The 20,586-nt window shown below is 39.8% G+C and overlaps 1 long non-coding RNA gene across 1 annotated transcript in view; it reads left to right on the top strand.

The window, feature by feature from the left end:
• The first annotated feature begins 1,638 nt into the window (after positions 1–1,638).
• LOC133239935 (uncharacterized) overlaps positions 1,639–20,586 on the top strand; it is a 100,222-nt gene continuing 81,274 nt past the window's right edge. The window contains exon 1 of the long non-coding RNA XR_009734040.1: positions 1,639–1,797. This is a non-coding gene — a long non-coding RNA (uncharacterized LOC133239935). The remainder of the gene's footprint in view (positions 1,798–20,586) is intronic.

Here is a 20,586-nt window from a genome sequence, read left to right as displayed (position 1 = left end):
TTGATTATCCAATGCAGAGGAAATGCGGTGTCACATGACGAGGCAAGCTGCATGTGGTGGGAGGTGCATTCCTGTGGCCTGGCTCTGCAGCAGAGAGCGGGAGTGCCTGGATGGGGCAGACGAGCAGTGCGGTAAGCGGTCTCACAGCTGTGCTGTGTTATGTATCATGCACTCACCCACACCTGGCCCTTATTGCTACATGCCTCGTTGACAGCTGTCATGGTTTCACCCTCTTAGAGGTATTCTAAAATGTTTGGAGTTCTGGGTTGTCTTGATAATGTAATTCCAATGTCGGAAGTAGCCTAACCTTAGCAATCAAAGGAAAACTGGTTTAACTCTACTGTGTGCAGTGGGAGCTTGGCATCCCTCCAATTCCCATCAGATTTGGCCAGAGGAGCCTGGTATACAGCATTTTGGGGTCCCCTCTGGAGCACCCTCCACTTTTGTTGAATTGCTGAGCTTGTGGGTATCTGCACTTCATATCCCCACCTATTCTTAGGTGCAGCAAGACACATGCACTGCTCTCCGCCTTCAAATTCCTGCTCGTTCTTTATGGATCCATTCAGTTCTTTACCAGCAACTTCTGCCTTAGGAATTTCACCATAAATTCTAAGCTACTTGTCAAGGTATTTTACTTAGGCAATAAAAGTTCTATCCTTTGTCATGCTCCTAAGACTTTTCAGGAGAAAAAGCTAGGAAAGATTTATGAGGAAAATGTAACTTTTTAAGTAGATATTACCAGTTAAATTGTAAAATTATAAGAAATGTATTCAATATATTTTATTTATTTTATACTTGAATCTCTTTTTTACTGAAAATTGTTTCCCAACAATTTTTTTAACCTTTTTCCCCATTTTTTTTTTGTTGTGGTACATTTTTAACTGTACAGTTCATTGGTATCAAATACATTCACAAATGCTACCATCACCATCATCCATCTCTAGAAAATTTTTCGTCTTGTAAAACTGCAACTTTTACCCATGTTTCCCATCAAATTCTATATAACCATTTGCTATATCCTACAGTATATGTGAAATAATCTCAAAGTGGTAGTACAAATATTTCTGCTAGTATTGACTATTGAATCATTTACGTTTTTTTGCTCTTTTTTCCCCTTAAAATGTAACCCACATAAGAATTTGAAATCAAAATACTGTATTGGAAAGTCATTTGAAATGAGTTGTTTTCTCTTTTAGTTATGTCACCAGAGTGATATATGGTTATATTCATTTATTTTAGCTTTTTTAAAAAAATTCTTAGTGATTAAGTTAATCTTATGAACATAATAAAGCAATTACATTACCAAGAATAAAAACTTTTATGAGGTATATTCAGAAAAATCCTGCTTCTATTCTTAGCTCCTCTTTTCTGTTTCTCTATCACAATGGGTAACCATATTTTAATTTAAAATTTTTATTTTGTTTTATATACCTTTATAAATAAAGTATATAAATACACTCACATAAGAGGAAGTATAATAGACATACTCTACTTGGTTTTCTCCACTTAATGCATCTTGTATATGTCATATTCATATGTAGGAATCGATTTGGTTGTTTTTATTGCATAGTATACTTTTGTGTGGATATATCACAGTTTATTCAACTGGTCCCTGTTGATGAATGTTTTGGTTGTTGCTAATGGTTACCTTTATGAGTAATTTCACAATAATGTTGTTCATAAAAAATTCCATCCCTAAGGGAAATTCTATTGCTGTTAAAATAATTTATTATTTCACCTTGCTGGATGAATTAAGGCTCATTTGATTATAAGTCATAGAACCCAAATGAAGCTAAGGTAAGTAGGCTTAGTAACTTATTGTAAGGATACACTGGTTTCTAATGGAACTCAAAGAAGAATGGGACACCTGGGCCTTGGGACAGTGTCTTATAGTTAAAAACACCTATTTCTGGGGATCAAAGACAATTCCTCCAGAAGGGGAAGTCCCCATGAGTTGGCCAGACACCCTCAGAAATGTCTATAAGGTGACCGACTGAGCCCACAAGATCTGAGTCCATCTTCTCAAAGAGGTAAGAGTTCAAGTGCGTTATCAACTGTAGGACATATCACATACACAGACCACTTTGATGTGTAATTATTTTCAAATTTTTACAAGTCATTGTTTTACTTAAAAGCAAATACTTTTTAAATGTTTTATTTTAAAACTTTATCTCATTTTGGAGTATAGTTCACTTATAATGTTGTGATAGTTTCAGATGTACAGTAAAATGATTTGGTTATACATACATCTATTCTTTTTCAAATTCTTTTCCCGTTTAGATTATTACAGAATATTGAGTTGAGTTTCCTTTGCTCTATAGTAGGTCCTTGTTGGTCATCCATTTTAAATATAGTAATACGTATATATCAATCCCAAACTCCCAATGTATACACCCCCCACCAAGCTTTCCCCTTTGGTAACCATAAGTTTATTTCCCAAGTCTGTGATTCTGTTTCTGTTTTGTAGGTTCAGCTGTAACATTTTAAAATTCTTCATTGAAGAATAATTGGCTTAACAATAGTGTATTAGTTTCAGGTGTATATGTAGTGATATTTTTATACGTTATAAAGTGATCACTCTAATAAGTCTAGTTATGATACATCACCATACAGATATTATACTTATTGACTGTAGTCCCCATACTGTGACTCATTTATTTTGTACTGGAAGTTTGTACCTCTTAACCTGTCTCACCGATTTCCCTCATCCCAGCTACCCACTTCCCTCTGGCGCCCACCAGGTTGTTCTCTGTATCTGTGGGTTCCCTTCTGTTTTGTTTGTTCAATTAAAATTTGTTGGAGTATAGTTTATTTACAGTGTTTAGGTGTACAGCCAAGTGAATCTGTTATACATACACATATATCCACTCTTTTGATTCTTTTTACATATAGGCCGTTATAGAATACTGAGTAGAGTTCCCTGTGCTATACGATAGGTCCTTATTAGTTATCTATATTTACACATAGTGTGTATTCATCAATCCCAATCTTCCAATTTCTCCCTCCACCCTTTACCCTCCTGGTAACCATAAGCTCATTTTCTACATCTGTAACACTCATTCTGTTTTTGTAGGTAAGTTCATTTGTAGCCTTTTTTTTTTTTTTAAGATTCCACATATAAGTGATATCATATGATATTTGTCTTTTTCCATCTAACTTTACTCAGGATGACAATCTCTAGGTCTATTTATGTTGCTGCAAATGGTATTATTTCATTCTTTTTATGGCTGAGTATAACCATTGTATATACATACCACATCTTATTTATCCACTCCTCCATTGATGGATATTTAGGTTGCTTCCACGTCCTGGTTATTGTAAATAGTGCGGCAATGAACACTGGGGTGTATGTATCTTTTTGAATTATGGTTTTCTCTAGATGTATGCCCAGGAATGGGATTGCTAGATCATATGCTAGCTCTATTTTTAGTTTTTAAGAAATCGCCATACTGTTCTCCATAGCAGCTGTACCAATTTACATACCCACCAACAGTATAAGAAGGGTCCCTTCTCTTCACACCCTCTCCAGCATTTATTGTTTGTGGACTTTTTGATGATGGTCATTCTAACTGGTGTGAGATGATACCCCATTGTAGTTTTGATTTGCATTTCTCTAATATTAATAATTACTGATGTTGAATATCTTTTCTTGTGCTTTTCAACCATCTGTATATTTTCTTTGGAGAAACATCTATTGAGATTCTGATTGGGTTTTTTTTTTTGTTTGTTTGTTTTATATTGAGCTGCATGAGCTGTTTGTATACTTTGGAGATTAATCCTTTGTCAGTTGCTCTATTTGCAAATGTTTTCTCCCATTCTGTGGCTTGTCTTTTCATTTTGTTTTGGTTTCCTTTGCTGTGCAAAAGCTTTTAAGTTTAATTAGATTCCATTTGTTTGTTTTTATTTTCTTTACTTTAGAAGGTGGAATCAAAAAGTTATTACTGCGGTTATGTCACAGTGTTCTCTGCCTATGTTTTCCTCTAAGAGTTTTATAGTATCTGGCCTTACATTTTGATATTTAGTCCATTTTTTCTTTTAAATTTAATTTTAGATTGAACTATAGTTGATTTACAGTGTTGTATTAGTCTCAGGTGTACAGCAAAGTAATTCAGTTAGATATATATACATTCTTTTTCAGATTCCTTTCCCATGTAAGGTATTACAGAATATTGAGTAGAGTTCCCTGTGCTATGCAATAGGTCCTTGTTGGTTATCTTTCTTAATATATGTAGTGTAACCGTGTATGTGTTAGTCCCAAGCTCCTAGTTTATCTCTTCCCTGCACCTTTCACCTTTGGTAACCATACTTTGTTTTTGAAGTCTGTGAGTCAGTTCCTGTTTTGTTAATAAGTTCATCTGTATCATTTTTTTTAGATTCCACATGGAATTGATATCATAGGATATTCATCTGATTTACTTCATTTAATATGCTATTTCTAGGGCCATTCATATTGCTGCAAATGGTGTTATTTCATTCTGTTTTATGGGTAATACTCGATTGTATATATGTACCACGCCACCTTTATCCATTCCTCTGTTGATGGGCATTTGGGTTGCTTCCATGGCTTGGCCACTGAAAATAGCGCTGCTTTAAACACAGGCATGCATGTATTTTTTCGAATTATGGTTTTCTCCAGATATATGCCCAGGAATGGGATTGCTGGATGCTTTTAAGGAACCTCAGTACTATTCTCCATAATGGCTGTGCTGATTTACATTCCCACCAGCATTGTAGGAAGGGTCTCTTCACACCCTCTCCAGCATTTATTGTTGATAGACTCTGATGTCAATTCTGACTGGTCTGAGGTGGTAACTCATTGTAGTTTTGATTTGCATTTCTCTAATAATTGGCAATATTGAGAATCTTTTCATGTGCTTTTTGGCCATCTGTGTGTCTTCTGTTTTTTTCCCCCAGAGTTAAGAATCCTTTGTTATTGGCATTTGACTTAAAATGAGCTTCCACTGGTTTTTTAACAGACAAGTTAATACAAAGTAGTCCTTATCAAAGTATTCATAATTTGCAATTACACATCAGTGTGTATCTGACACTGTTTGCCTTTTAGCCTATAAGCTCCAAGACCGTGGGAGTCTTCTCACGTTTATTCACTACTTGTTCTTTTCTGTTTGTCCCCATCAGATCTTTCCATCTTGATGCATCATTGGGTTCCCTTACCTTCTGTTTGCATTCAGTTACTAGGAGCACCAAGAGGACGAAAAAGAATGAGATACATATATGCACACCACACATAAATGCTGTTGCTATCTCAATTTACATAATTCCCTACAAGGCCTATACTTCCTTTTTTGATAACAATCTTGGCAGAACTTTTCCTTCTCATTAACAAACAAACCCACATATATGATTAAATGAAAATACAGAATCTAGTTCATTCCAATCCTCCAACAGATTTCCTTCTTTAGTTTATAAACAAACAGTAGTAAACTTTTGTAAGAAACTGTATACTGAGCGGTATTTTCTCTAGGGCTCCCCATGTGGCTTAGTGGCAGAGAACCCACATGCCAGTGCAGGAGAGGAAGATTTGTTCCCTGGGTTGGAAGGATCCTCTAGAGAAGGAAATGGCAACCCACTCCAGCATTCTTGGCTGGGAGATCCCATGGACAGAGGAGCCTGGTGGGCCACAGTCCACGGGGTCGCAGAAGAGACACGACTTAGTGCCTATATAAACAACAATTTTCTCTAAATCTAACCAATTAAAACAATTAAATCCTTACTAATGATTGGAAAGAATCCAGTTTTGCTGGCAAATAAGAAGATCTTTTTCCTTTTGTTCTTAAAGGACTACTTGTTAAAGTATTTGATAAAGGAGCCAATGGTAGTACATTCCGTATTTACAGGTTTCAACACTGGTCACAACAGATAATCTAGTGAACATTATTTATAGTTTCAACTAAGGAGAATGTAAAACTATGTTGAGAACCTATCAAAAAAGTAAAATAGGTACTTCACTGGCAGTCCGGTGGTTAAGACTCTGCACTTCAAATACAGGGGGCATGGGTTTGATCCCTGGTCAGGGAACTAGGATCTCATGTTCCTAAAAAAAAAAAAAAAAAAAGTAAACCAAAACCAAAAAAATCCCAAAAGCTAACAATGACAACAAAAATCAATGATTCCTTAATTAGATGATGAACATCACCTTTTACTTAGAAAGTAAGTTTTCATGGAACAAAATTCAGGAAAGGAGAATCCATTTTAGACCTCATTCCATAGGACTTCAATTTCTAAAATACCCAAAAGAACTTATTTCACTTGTAGTAAGGTTCCACTTACTACACGTGTAGAATGGAGTCAAGTTAAAACAATAAAATGCATCAGTGCATGTGAAATAAAAAGGTGTATATTCTATATACATTCATAAAAGAAATTCATTGCAGCACTGTTTATAATGGCCAGGACATGGAAGCAACCTAGATGTCCATCAGCAGACGAATGGATAAGAAAGCTGTGGTACATATACACAATGGAGTATTACTCAGCCATTAAAAAGAATACATTTGAATCAGTTCTAATGAGGTGGATGAAACTGGAACCTATTATACAGAGTGAGGTAAGCCAGAAAGAAAAACACCAATACAGTATACTAACGTATATATATATATGGAATTTTAAAAGATGGTAACAATAACCCTGTGTATGAGACAGCAAAAGAGACACTGATGTATAGATCAGTCTTATGGACTCTGTGGGAGAGGGAGAGGGTGGGGAGATTTGGGAGAATGGCATTGAAACATGTATAATATCATGTATGAAACGAGTCGCCAGTCCAGGTTCAATGCACGATACTGGATGCTTGGGGCTGGTGTGCTGGGACGACCCAGAGGGAGGGTGTTGGGAGGGAGGAGGGAGGAGGGTTCAGGATGGGGAACACAGGTATACCTGTGGCAGATTCATTTCGATATTTGGCAAAACTAATACAATATTGTAAAGTTTAAAAATAAAATAAAAAAAAAACATTTGAATCTGTTCTAATGAGGTGGATGAAACTGGAGCCTATTATACAGAGTAAAGTAAGTCAGAAAGAAAAACGCCAGTACAGTATACTAATGCATATATATGGAATTTAGAAAGATGGTAACAATAACCCTATATGCGAGACAGCAAAAGAGACACAGATGTGTAGAACAGTCTTTTGGACTCTGTGGGAGAAGGTGAGGGTGGGGTGATTTGAGAGAATAGCATTGAAAGATGTATATTATCATATGTGAAACAGATTGCCAGTCCAGGTTCGATGCATGAGACACGGTGCTCAGGGCTGGTGCACTGGGATGACCCAGAGGGATGGGATGGGGAGGGAGGTGGGAGGGGGGTTCAGGATGGGGAACACATGTACACCCGTGGCAGATTCATGTCAATGTATGGCAAAAACCCACTACAATATTGTAAAGTAATTAGCCTCCAATTACTCATTTGAAAAGACCCTGATTCTGGGAAAGATTGAGGGCAGGAGGAGAAGGGGACAGCAGAGGATGAGATGGTTGGATGGCATCACCAACTCAATGGACATGGGTTTGGGTGAACTGTGGGAGTTGGTGATGGACAGGGAGGCCTGGCGTGCTGTGGTTCATGGGGTTGCAAAGAGTCAGACACGACTGAACGACTGAACTGGAAATAAATAAATTAAAATATATATATATAAGAAGTATTTTAGTTCCAAAAAAAATTTTTAATGCCTAATCTATGATTGGAATTACTGTGGGATTGCCTAGTAGTAATGCTTAGCTCTTATTGTATTGATACCATGAATATATATATGAACTATTAAAACAATATGATATAGTCAGTAGAGAGCTCTGTGATGCACTTGTGTTTAATAAAAACTGCTGCAATCAAACAAAGCCTGTAATGCAACTTGAACATCCACCATTCTGAAACAGTAACCTCCAGAAACATTATCGCTTAGGGCTCCACATTCTTCTGTCTGGTCTCACATTCTTCCTCTGTCATATATTCAGTCTTCTACCCCTACTACTTTGAAACAGTAGTCTTGCGAGACATTATCACCTAGGACCCCCTCTTCCTCTGCCTCGGTCTCCCTGCAACAACTTTCATTTTCTTAGATTTCATCTTTGGTGCCACATCTATGAGTAGTGTATCCAGAGGTAAATTGGCAGAATAAAATATTGAATGTTATTTCCTCAAATACTCAGTGTTTCCAGTTGTACAGGTTATCTGTTCTTCAGGGTCATTTTCACTGCTTTAAGGCGTGTATTCATGTTGACATCTACACCTGTGATTGTTCCATGGACCTGTGTCCCATTCTTTGATTCAGCGGTTACACTTTCACGACTCAGTTTCATCAGAAATCTCATGAGCTTCATCCTAGCGGCACCCTCACCCCTTCAACCCAGCAGTGCGCAAAACCTGACCACCAAGTGCTGACTGCCAGGGAGTAGGAATAGCTGGAAACACTCCCTTTATGTGCACTTTGGAGAAGAGTCTGTTTTGATCTTCTGTTCGTTTTTGATTGGCTTGTTTCTTCTTTTTTTTTTAATATATATTGAGCCTGTAAAACTTGTTTTTATATTTTGGAGATTAATTCCTCATCAGTGGCTTTGTTTAAAAATATTTTTTCCTGATCTGTGGGTTGACTTTTCATTGTGTTATGGTTTTCTTTGTTGTGCAAAAGCTTTTACGTTTAGCTCTCATTTATTTTGTCTTTATTTTCATTAGTCTAGCAAGAGAATTCAAAAAGATATTCCTGTGATTTATGTCAAAGGGTGTTCTGCTTATGTTTTCCTATGAAAGTTTTATAGTATCTGGTCTTATATTTAATTCTTTAGTCCATTTTGAGTTTATTTTTATGTATAGCATTAGAGAGGTTTCTTTTTTAATTTTTTTTTAGTAAGGTTTTTATTTTATATTAGAACATAGCCAATTAACAGTGTTGTGATCGTTTCAGGTGTGGTGTAGAGGGACTCAGGCATACATATACATGTATCCATTCTCCCCCAAAGCCCCTCCCATCCAGGCTGCCACATAACATTGAGCAGAGTTCCCTGTGCTATACAGTAGGTCCTTGTTGGTTATCCATTTTAAATATAGCAGTGTCTACATGCTGATCTCAAACGCCCTAACTGTTCCTTTCCCCCTTCACCCTATAACCATAAACTGTTTTTTTCCTAAGTCTGTGATTTTGTTTTTGTTTTGGAAATAGGTTCATTTGTATCATTTCTTTTTAGACTCTGTGTATATAAGGGATGTCATACAATATTGCTCTTTATCTGTCTTCACTCAGATAACAATTTCTAGGTCCATTCCTGTTGCTGGCTGTAAGGGGCATTATTTCATTCTGTTTAATGGCTGAGTAATGTTCTGTTGTGTACATGTACAACGTTTTCTGTATTCATTCCTCTGTTGATGGACATTTATGTTGCTTCCATGTCTTGGCTATTGTAAATAGTGCTACGATGAACACTGGGGTGCATGTATCCTTTTGGACTATGTTTTTCTCTGGATATACCCCAGGAGTGGGATCGCAGGGTCATATGGTAGCTCTATTTGTAGTTTTTTAAGGAACCTCCTTACTGTTCTTCATAGTAGCTGTACCAATTTACATTCCTACTGAGAGTGAAGGAGTGTTCCCTGTTCTCCACATCCTCTCCAGCATTTATTGTTTGTGGATATTTTGCTGATGGCAATTTTGACTGGTGTGAGGTGATATCTCATTGTAGTTTTGCTTTGCATTTCTCTAATAATTCTTGATGTTGAACATCTTTTCATGTGCCTCTTGGCCATCTGTATGTCTTCTTTGGAGAAATGTCTATTTAGGTCTTTTGCTCATTTTTTGATGGGATAGTTTGTTTTTGATGGTATTAAGCCTCATGAGCTGTTTATTTTGAAAGTTAATCCCTGTCCATTGCTTCATTTGTAAATATTTTCTCCCATTCTTTGGTTTGTCTTTTTCATTTTATTTATGGTTTCCTTTGCTGTGCAAAAACTTTTAATTAGGTCCCATTTGTTTATTTTTGTCTATTTTTATTACTGTAGGGGATGAATCCAAAAAGATCGTCCTGGGATTTAAGTCAGAAACTGTTCTGCCTACATTTCCCTCCAAGGGTTATAGTATCTGGCCTTTCATTTAGGTCTTTAACCCATTTTGAGTTTATTTTTGTGTAGAATGTTAGAGAATTTTCTAACTTCATTCTTTTACACGTAGCTGTTCAGAGTTTCCAGCATCATTTATTGAAGAGACTGTCTTTTTTTTTTTTTCCATTGTCTGTTCTTGGCTCCTTTGTCCTAGGTTAATTGACCGTGGTTGTGGGGTTTATTTGGCTTCCCAGGTGGCTCAGTGGTAAATATTCCGCCTGCCAATGCAGGAAATGCGAGTTCGATCCCTGGGTCAGGAAGATCTCCTGGAGAAGGAAGTGGCAACCCGCTCCAGTATTCTTGCCTGGGAAATTCCATGGACAGAGGAGCCTGGTGGGCTACCATCCATAGGGTCACAAAGAGTCAGACATGACTTGGCAACATGTATGCGTGTGGGGTTTATGTCTAGGTTTTGTATCCTATTCCATTGATCTGTACTTCTGTTTTTGTGCCAGTTTTTGTTGTTCATTGTTGTTGTTCAATCACTCAGTCATGTCCAACTCTGTGACCCCATGGACTGCAGCACGCTAGGCTTTCCTGTCCTTCACTATCTCCCAGAATTTGCTCAAACTCATGTCCATTGAGTTAGTGATGCCATCCAACCATTTCATCTTCTGTCATCCCCTTCTCTTCCTGCCCTCCATCTTTCCCAGCATCAGGATCTTTTTCAATGAGTCAGCTCTTTGCATCAGGTAGCCAAAGTATTGGAGTTTCAGCTTCAATATCAATCCTTCTGATGAATATTCAGGGTTGATTTCCTTTACGATTGACTGGTTTGATCTCCTTGCTGTCCAATGGACTCTCAAGAGTCTTGTCCAGCACCACAGTTCAAAAGCATCAATTTTTCAGCACTCAGCCTTCTTTATGGCCATCTCGCACATCCATATTTGACTACTGGAAAAACCACAGCTTTGACTACTCGAACCTTTGTTGGTAAAGTGATGTTTCTCCTTTTTTAATATGCTGTCTAGATATGTCACAGCTTTTCTTGTAAGGAGCAAGCATCTTTATTTTATGGGTACAGTCACCATCTTCAGTGATTTTGGAGCCCAAGAAAAGAAAGTCTGTCACTGTTATTTTTCTCCATCTATTTGCCATGAAGTGATGGGACTGGATCTCATGATCTTAGTTTTCTGAATGTTGAGTTTTAAGCCAGCTTTTTCACTCTTCTCTTTCACTTTCATTAAGAGGTTTTTTAGTTCCTCTTCACTTTCTGCCATTGAAGTGGTATCATCTACATATCTGAGGTTATTGATATTTCTCCCGGCAATCTTGATTCCAGCTTATGATTCATCCAGCCTGGCCTTTTGCATGATGTACTCTGCATAGAAGTTAAATAAGCAAGGTAATAATACACAGCCTTGACATACTCCTTTCCTAATTGTGAACCAGTCTGTTGTTCCATGTCTGGTCCTAACTGTTGTTTCTTGACCTGCATACAGGTTTCTCAGGAGACAGGTAAGGAGGTCTGGTATTCCCATCTCTTTCAGAATTTTCCACAGTTTGTTGTGATCCACACAGTCTTACCATGCTGGCTTGAGACAAGCTTCTTTATTCAGAAACAAAGGAGACTGACTGAAGAACTGCTTAGCAGGAATAAGTTATTGATACTATAGATTTTATGTTTTTATATACTATTCATATTTCAAATTTTAAAAATTCATTTTGGAATCAATTTTGAGGCAGCTGATAAAGACTTTGGTTCACTATTTAAAGCCTGGTACATAAGCCATATTTCTTAAAAATCTTAAGAATAATTGAAGTTATGGTATATGGTGTATCTTATAGTATCTATTAAAGTATAAGCTATTATAAAATGGATTAAAATATGGGAGCTCTGTAGATTATATTGATAGTGATATATTTCACTTTTAATTTGTCATTTTTGATTTAAAATATAATGACTGCTATTGATAAAAATCACAAAAACGGTAAAAAAAAAATTAGCATAGTCAATAAAGCAGAAGTAGATGCTTTTCTGGAATTCCCTCGCTTTTTCTATGATCCAGTAGATGTTGGCAATTTGATCTCTGTTTCCTCTGCCCTTTCTAAATCCAGCCTACTGTACATCTGGAAGTTCTTGATCCATGTACTGTTGAAGCTTAGCTTGAAGGATTTTGAGCAATACTTTGCTGGCATGTGAAATGAGTACAATTGTGCCATGGTTTGAACCTTCTTTAGCATTGCCTTTCTTTGGGATTGAAATGAAAAACTGATCTTTTCCAGTCCCGTGGCTACTGCTGAGTTTTCCAAATTTCCTGCATATTGAATGCAGTACTTTAACAGTATCATCTTTTAGGATTTGAAATAGCTCAGCTGGAATTCCATCACCTCCACTAACTTTATTCATCATAATGCTTCCTAAGGCCCACTTAACTTCACACTCCAGGATATTGGCTCCAGGTACTATACTATTTTGATTACTGTAACTTTGTTAGTATAGTCTGAAATAGGAAGTATGCTTCCTCCAGCTCCATGTTTCTTTGGATTGCTTTGGCTATTCAGGGTCTTTTGTATCTCCATACAAATTTAAAGATTTTTCTTTTGGTTCTGTGAAAAATGCCATTGTTAATTTGATAGGGATTGCACTGAATTTATAGATTGCCTTGGGTAGTATAGACATCTTGACAATATTGATTCTTATAATCCAAGAACATGGTGTATCTTTCCATCTGTTTGTTTTCTAAGTACTGGTCTTTTGCCTCCTTAAGTAGGTTTACTCATAAGTATTTTATTCTTTTTGATGTGATGGTCAGTAGGATTGTTTTCTTAATTGCTCTTTCTGATCTTTCATTGTTAGTGTATAGGATTGCAAGAGATTTGTGTATTAATTTTGTATCCTGCAGCTTAACTGAATTCATTGAGCTCTAGTTTTCTGGTAGCATCTTTAAGATGTTCTATGTGTAATATCATGTGATCTGCAAACAGTGAGTTTTACTTCTTTTCCTACTCAGATTGCTTTTATTTCTATTTTCTTGTCTGATTGACTAGGACTTAGTCCTAGTGGCTAGGACTTCCAAAACTATGTTGAACAAAAGTGGCGATGATCTCAGGTGGTTTTGACCTGCAGTGGCTTCAAGCCGGATCTCAGTTCCCCAACCGGAGATTGAAGCCAGGCCAGGGAAATGAGAGTACCAAATCCTTGCCACTAGATCAGGAGGGCCAAAGGCTAGTTACAAGTCTCTGAGTCATCTCCTTTGGAGAAAGGAATTTTGACAAAGAGACTGAGGTAGTGAAGCAAAGTGTTTGTTAAGAGGAAAAAAGAGTATGTGTGGATGGACATATATAGGCAGGCTCAGAGAAGGGGTTGTGCCCTCAGCGTAGTTGACATCACTGATACGGGGCAGTTCTTTGGCCAATCATCTCGCTTGCCTGACTCTGAGTCCATATTTGGTCTACTTCAGGGTCTCCTTGTACATACACATCTTTTAGCCAAGATGGATTCCATTGCAAGGGTTTCTGGGAAGAACATATTATGATCTGGTGCTCCCTGTGTTCTTTGATCTCTGAGAAGTCTTTTTGCGCAGAAGTCTTTGTGTAGTTTGGGAGGTCTCTTTGACCTCAAGAATGAGAAATATGTGGTCTCTTTATCTTCTCTCCAAGCAGGACTCAGTCCTCCTTGCTCCTTCCATTATCTTTATCCTGGAGTATCTGTTCACGGGGGACAGACTTCAGCTGCTCAGCCTGGGGCCCATCTATTTCCTGTCTCAAATCCCTGTTGAGCAATGTGGACGTCAAGAAATCTTTATTGGGATGATGAAGGGCAAAAGTCTGTCTTCTGTAGCTTCTTTAGGTTAGCATGGAGCTTGCAGACCCTACCTATTTGGAGCCATGGAACTCTCACCCTATCTTGTTGAGGGGCCCCAGGGTGACTTCTGCTGTTATTCCAGAGTCTGTTTCAAGGAGTGGCTGGAATCCCTGCTGCACCATTATCCTGTTGTGCCCTAAAGGAAACAAACTAAATAAGTAGATTAGAAGAACATGAGTTAAAGACTAGTAAAAGACTATTATAATCAGAGACTCAAGCAGGGGTAAGAATCTGGTATACATGGTCAGCATATTTTTGTTAATTTCAGGATTAAAATTTAGCATATTTCTCTATTTCTTGGGCTTCGCTGGTGGCTCAGTCAGTAAAGAATCTGCCTGCAATGTGGGAGACCTGGGTTCGATCCTTGGGTTGGGAAGATCCCCTGGAGGAGGACGTGGCAACCTACTCCAGTATTCTTGCCTGGAGAATCCCCATGGAGAGAGGAGCCTGGTGGGCTGTAGTCCATTGGGTGGCAAAGATTTGGACATGACTGAGGGTTAAAATTGAGCATATTTCTTTATTTCTAAAATGGAGGGTCCTAAACCTGTTGGTCTCAGGCCTCCTTCTTGAGCATAAAGGTCTTAGTTATAGATTTACAACAGTATGGAAGACAACAAAGAACTAGGTGAAATATAGCATAAATCAAGATGATTGAAAAGAGAAGAGGGTTATGGGAAAATGGAAACCTTCTCTTGGATCAAGACAACAAACTAGAGAACCAGTTTTCAGTTTCCCCGCCCATATTGAATAACAAGGATTGATGGTTAATTGTCTGCTGGACAAGGTGATTTGTTGTTGAATATTTTCAGTGTTGCTTTCTACATGGGGAGAGGTGTTAACGTAGGTGCAACAAGAACCGTTGGCAACTGCACAAATTCCTCCTTGTTCTGCCAGTAGATAATCCAGGGCCAGTCAGTTCTCAAGTACCACCTTGGCCAGGGAATCTAGAGACTTCTGTAAGTTAGGAAGGGATTTAGCAATCTCACTGGCTATGGTGAGTGTGCAAGGCAAGTTTCAAAGGACACATTTGTGGGCAGCTACTCTTCATCATGGTAACAATGCATACTCAAAGAAACAGGCATCTCCATCTGGGATATTTCTAGGTAAATCTCAAGTCAATCCAGTGAACAGTTTTAATGAACAGGCTCAGTGCTTGGATTCATTTCAGGAGTGGATTGAGAAAGGTGAAATCAAAGTTCCCAGCATACACTGTGTGTATGGAATGATTGCATAGGCAGTTAGTATCCCAGAGTTGTTTATCTACCTGTCATATCCTTGTCAGCACAATGGACTAATTGGCCTAAGGTTTTAAAGCTTAGCCATCCAATCCTGTCATTATGGAAATATTTTTCAACCATACACCCAGTGCATTCCATCCATGTCTGTTCTGTCCATTTCTCCTTCAGTATGAATCCTTCTTCCATTGGGTAGTGGGTTAGGGTTTGAGCAAAAATGGGCAACTGGACCTCTGGCTTGAGTGGAGGGCATCATAAAATGCTGGGATGTCTTAATACCAGTTTTTCACTGCCCGCCCCCAACCCAGTTTTGACTTCAATAGTCTCCTGCTGTTGCTAAGGAGAAGTAGGCAAGAGACAAGAGTATTTTTCTGTGGAAAAATGAACAGTTTGACTCTGTACATCCCAGAACTGAATCTTGGGTCTTTGTTTTCTTGTTTTTTTTTTTTTTTTCAGGCAATGCTTTATGGGGTCCCTGCTGCAGCATGGGGTAGTGAGAACAAGTAATCGGTTCCCCTGCTTGCTTGCTTCCTGAGGTGGGAGCAACCTTGTTCCTTATAGGGGGTGGAGGTAGACATGTGCCCAGGGCTGGATCCGGAGGGGTGTCTTAGGTGGTTTGCCCATCCCTGTGGTGGTGCTGCATGCAGGGGGCATGCACAGTACCCTGCTTTTGCTCCCAACACCCAGTTTTTGCTTCTGGCTCTTCAGAAGTGGGCTTCCCTTGTGGCTCAGCTGGTAAAGAATCCACTTGCAATGCAGGAGACCTGGGTTTGATCCCTGGGTTGGGAAGATCCTCTGGAGAAGGGAAAGGCTCCCCACTCCAGTATTCTGGCTGGGAGAATTCCATGGACTACAGCCCATGGGGTTGCAAAGAGTCGGACACAACTGAGCGACTTGCACTTTCACTTCAGAAGTAGCAGTTGGGCTCTTCTGGTCTTTTTGTAACTTTTGTCCAGAATTTGCCCCAACCGTACATACACGTGATTATTTTTAGTCCCATCCAGATTCTTTGTATTTTGTTGCTTGAGGACAGGAGAGGTATGTCCAGGTACAAGCATTGCAGCACTGCAGGGAAGGGTCCCAGGTCTCAGCTTGTCTCATTCCTCCCTGAGAGACTTTACACCCTTCTTCTTCTTCTTTTTTTTTTTTTTTAACATTTATTTATTTGGCTGCACTAGGCCTTATTGATAGTTGTAGAACACAGGATTTTCGTTGTGGCATATGGGATCTAGTTCCCTGACTAGGGATTGAACTTGGGCCCCGTGCATTGGGAGCGTGGGGTCTTAGCCATTGGACCACCAGGGAAGTCCCTATTCCCTTATTCTTAAGGGTTAACAGTCCAAAGGTCTCTTCTTCTGAAACTTCTTCCTGCTGGACAGGGGCTGAAGACCCTAGCCTATCCTCAAGGTGTAGAAGTTAAGTCCCTCGCTGACTGTCCCAAGGACCTGTAGGGACCTGGGCCAGTCTCCTCTGGGGTGGGCTGAATTCCTTGAGCCATCATGAACCTTACTTCAAACTATTGGAGCCTGGAAGACACAAACTTAACCGGAATGTTAAACAAACCAGGGCCAAAAGGAACAACAACAGGAAGCCATGAAAAGGCCTAAAAAGGGAAGGAACCAGGTTAACTCTGGGGGGTGAGGTGGGAGGGAGGCTTCCTTACCTGTAGACCAGACAGGGGAGGCGATGTCTTGGCTATAAGAAGGCATTCTGCTTGTGTGTCTATTTTTGTTAATCTCAGGATTAAAGTTTAACATGTTTCTCTGTTTTTTGAATAGAAGATCTGGATCTGTTGATTCCCAGGTCTCTTTCTTGGACCAAAAATTCTGGGTCAGAGATTTACAATAATAGGGAAGACAACAGAGTACAAGATGAAATACAGCATAAATTAGTATCATTGAGAAAAATTGAGGGTTATGAGAAAATAGAAACCTCCTGCCAGAGAGGTTTGTATACCTTGTGGGATCCAAGAGAATCAACTAGAGAACCAGTTTTTAATTTCCCCGCCTGTACTGTATAGTAAGGATAGGTGGTTAACTGCTGAAGTCAAGTGACTTGTTGAATTTTCTTAGTGTTGGTTTCTACCTGGGCATCACGGCTGTTTTTTTTTTTTTTTTTTTTTTGCCTCTCCATCTGCCCTGTTGTTCCCTGGGGTAATTTGAGAATTTTCCTTTTGGTGCCTGCAGCAGTGAATGACTGCTACTGGCTTTGGTTTTTGAGCCACTTCTATGAGGTGTAATATCTCAGCCCCATATTTTATAGGAGAACATTTTTTATTTAAAAAAATTTATTTTATTTTTTTGGCGGTGCTGGGTCTTCGTTGCTGCCTGCAGGCTTTCTCTAGTTATAGCAAGTGCGGGCTGCTCTCTAGTTGCAGTGCTCCAGCTTCTTATCGTGGTGGCTTCTCTCGTTGCAGAGCACAGGCTCTAGAGCACAGACTCAGTAGTTGTGGCCAGGGCATGTGGGATCTTCTCGGAGCAGGGATCAAACCCGTGTGCCCTGCATTGCAAGCAGATTCTCATCCATTGGACCACCAGGCAAGTCCTTTTTCTTTCCAGATACCTGCGTAGGCATGTAAAGCAAGAAAGGCATATTTTGAGTCTATATGTGTATATATAACTTTTCCTTCCTCAAGTTCAGTTCAGTCACTCAGTCGTGTCTGACTCTTCGCAACCCCGTGGGCTACAGCATGCCAGGCTTCCCTGCCCATCACCAACTCCCAGAGCTTGCTCAAATTCATGTCCATCGAGTCAGTGATGCCATGCCCTAAAGTTTGGGCTCCATTTCTTTTAGCTCAGTCATCTGGGTTGCAAAGGTTTTGCTTCTGTGATACTATGAGGGCTCACAGTAGTATCCCTATGCCCTCCTGATTCCGTCTTTAAAAACGACTGCCATCAGTAAGCCATTCTTCCTCAGGGTTTTCTATGGCCTGGTCTGATGGATCAGGCCTACAGGTGTAAACTTGGTCAGTGGTTTCAAGGCAGGAACGGGTTTGTTCTGAAATTTCAGGAGCATTGGTGTAGCCAGGTTGAGGGTGTTGAGGTTACCTCTGGGGAGATGGAGCAAAGCCTGGTATGTAGTAAGGTGGGCTCCAGTTAGCCAGAGTGACCTTTAATCCCCAGAATCCCTTGTACTTGATGAGGGGTCTGGACATCCAGTGGCTGTCCAAAACTTAGCTCGTTAGATTCTTCCGCTAAGGAAGCAGTGGCAGCTACCATCCAGAAACAGCCAGAAGCACGTCAGGCCTGGAAATCTAGTTATCTGGAAAAATAGCAATTAAGCTGAGGAACTTCTCCTAGCTTTTGAATAGGAACCCTGACAGCTGTCTCCTGTTTCTCAGTTACGTACAAGGTAAATTTTTTTTTTTTCAACTGGGGACACCCAGAGTGGGAACTCTGGTGAGAGACTGGTGGATATTATTAAAAGCCTTTTCTTGTTCTGCAGTACAAAGTACTGGTTCTGGGCCTTTGGTGGCTTCAGATAGAAGCTTAAACATTAGTCTGAATCCTGGAATCCAAATTCCGCAAAATCCTGTCATGCCTAAGAAAATACAAAGATTTTTTTTTTTTTTTAATATCTCTGGGGTGCTTACACCTAATATAGCATGCTTTTTATTTAGAGATTACTGTGTACTTTTAGGAATTATGTCTCAGATACTTACCTTGTTGCTCTGATATCTGTGCTTTGGAGATCATGTAACCCCAGGCCCCATGGAAATTAAAGACTTAAATGGTAGTTTGATCTGAGTCCCCCATGGTAGGGTGCATATTAATATGTCATCTACATATAGTAGAATAGCACCTTCTTTTAGGTGTATTTCTCTTAGTTCCTTTCCGAGGGCCTGGGTGACCAAATGTGGGCTACCCTGAAACCCCTGAGACAGCGCTGTTCAGGTATAGTATTACCTTTGGCCCAGTGGGGGCTAGTCCACTCAAAGAAGGGATGAACTGAGATGCAAAAGAAAGCATCCTTGAGGTCAAGCACAGTAAACCATTTGGCATCTCCCATCCAATATTATAAGGATTGGCCTAGAGGGGAACGTATAGAGACCACTGCGTCATTTATTGCTCTAAGGTCATGTACAATTCAGTATCCCCATTTGGCTTAGCAACTGGCAGAATAGTGGTATTATATGGAGACTGACAGGGCATTAAGAGGCCGTGTTTTAACCTGTTTTTGCTTCCAACTTTATGGGATACTGTCTCTTGTTAGGATAAGTGACTTCTAGCTTATGGCTAATTTTTACATGTCGGGCGTTTATAGTCTTCCCAGGGGTTCCATTGTCCCAAACTTCAGGTTTGCTGTGTGAAGAATATGGCTAGGAAAGGGCCCTTGGTCTTCCAGCTGATTTGTCTTAGAGTCAACAAAAGGCACAGCTCAGGGTGTCCAAACTTTAATATGGCCCCACGGAGACCAGACGGTCTCTCTCCAGTGGTTGAGTGCGACCCTCAGACACAATAAAAGGCATGTAAGGTCAGACGCTGTTCAGATTGGCAAGCGAGAGGCCCAGTGAAGAAACCAATTGAGGCTTTCTGTTGACACCAGTCCCAGTACAGCTTTTGCAGGAAAGAGGCCCAGTGTGAGAGATCGGACAGATTGTCCCCTTTATCAATTTGAAAATTGATATTCTTACCTGCCATGTCAAAGACCACTTGGGCTCTTCGGTGGAGTTAGATATCTCATGCAGGGAGCCTCCAGAAGCCCTGGGCCACCTCAGTTGTCCAGCATGGCCACCTTGGGAGCAGGAACCCACCTGTCTTCAGGACTGGGGGCAATCCCATCTCCAATGACCTGTTCGTTTGCAGGCTAGGCATGGATGTGAGGGTTCTTTTTCACACTTTTGGGCTGGTTGACTTATATTTGAAGCATTCCCCCTTGCTGGTTTTACCTCCAGGTGATGGTTAAGCTTCCTTGGCCTACTTGGGTTGTCCTGAGGTTGCAAGGCATTGCGGACAGCTGTGGTCCTAGCTTGAGCCCTGGCCTGCCTGTTTTCATGTCAGGATCTCTGTTCCTCCTCAGCTTGATCTTGATTATTAAATACCCCAAAGGCCACCTCTAAGAGTTGGGACATCAGGGTTTGTGGGCCTAATTGTAACTTTTGGAGTTTCTGATTCATATTGGGGGCAGACTGGCTGATAACATGTTGTCGCAACAGAGATTGACACTCTGGAGTGGAGGGTTCAACGTTAGTAAATTTTCTACAAGCCTCCACAAGATGTCCCTAAAAGAGGGCTGGGTTTTCATTTTCTTCTTGGGTCACTCCGTTAACCTTTTCATAGTTAACTGGCTTTTTGTTAGATTTTCTTATCCATTCTAATAACAAAGTGGATCACGTGTTGCATGGCTTCTGATCCCTCTCAGGAATGATAATACCAACAGGGCTCCTGACTTGGAGTTGCATCTTCACCCATAACAAAATATTCAGTTTGGTCAAGCTGG

This window comes from Bos javanicus, chromosome 27, assembly GCF_032452875.1.
Source record: "Bos javanicus breed banteng chromosome 27, ARS-OSU_banteng_1.0, whole genome shotgun sequence".
NCBI classification, from domain to species: Eukaryota; Metazoa; Chordata; class Mammalia; order Artiodactyla; family Bovidae; genus Bos; species Bos javanicus.
The sequence above is the reverse complement of the archived record's forward strand: the minus strand, read 5'-3'. Positions and strand labels throughout refer to the sequence as shown.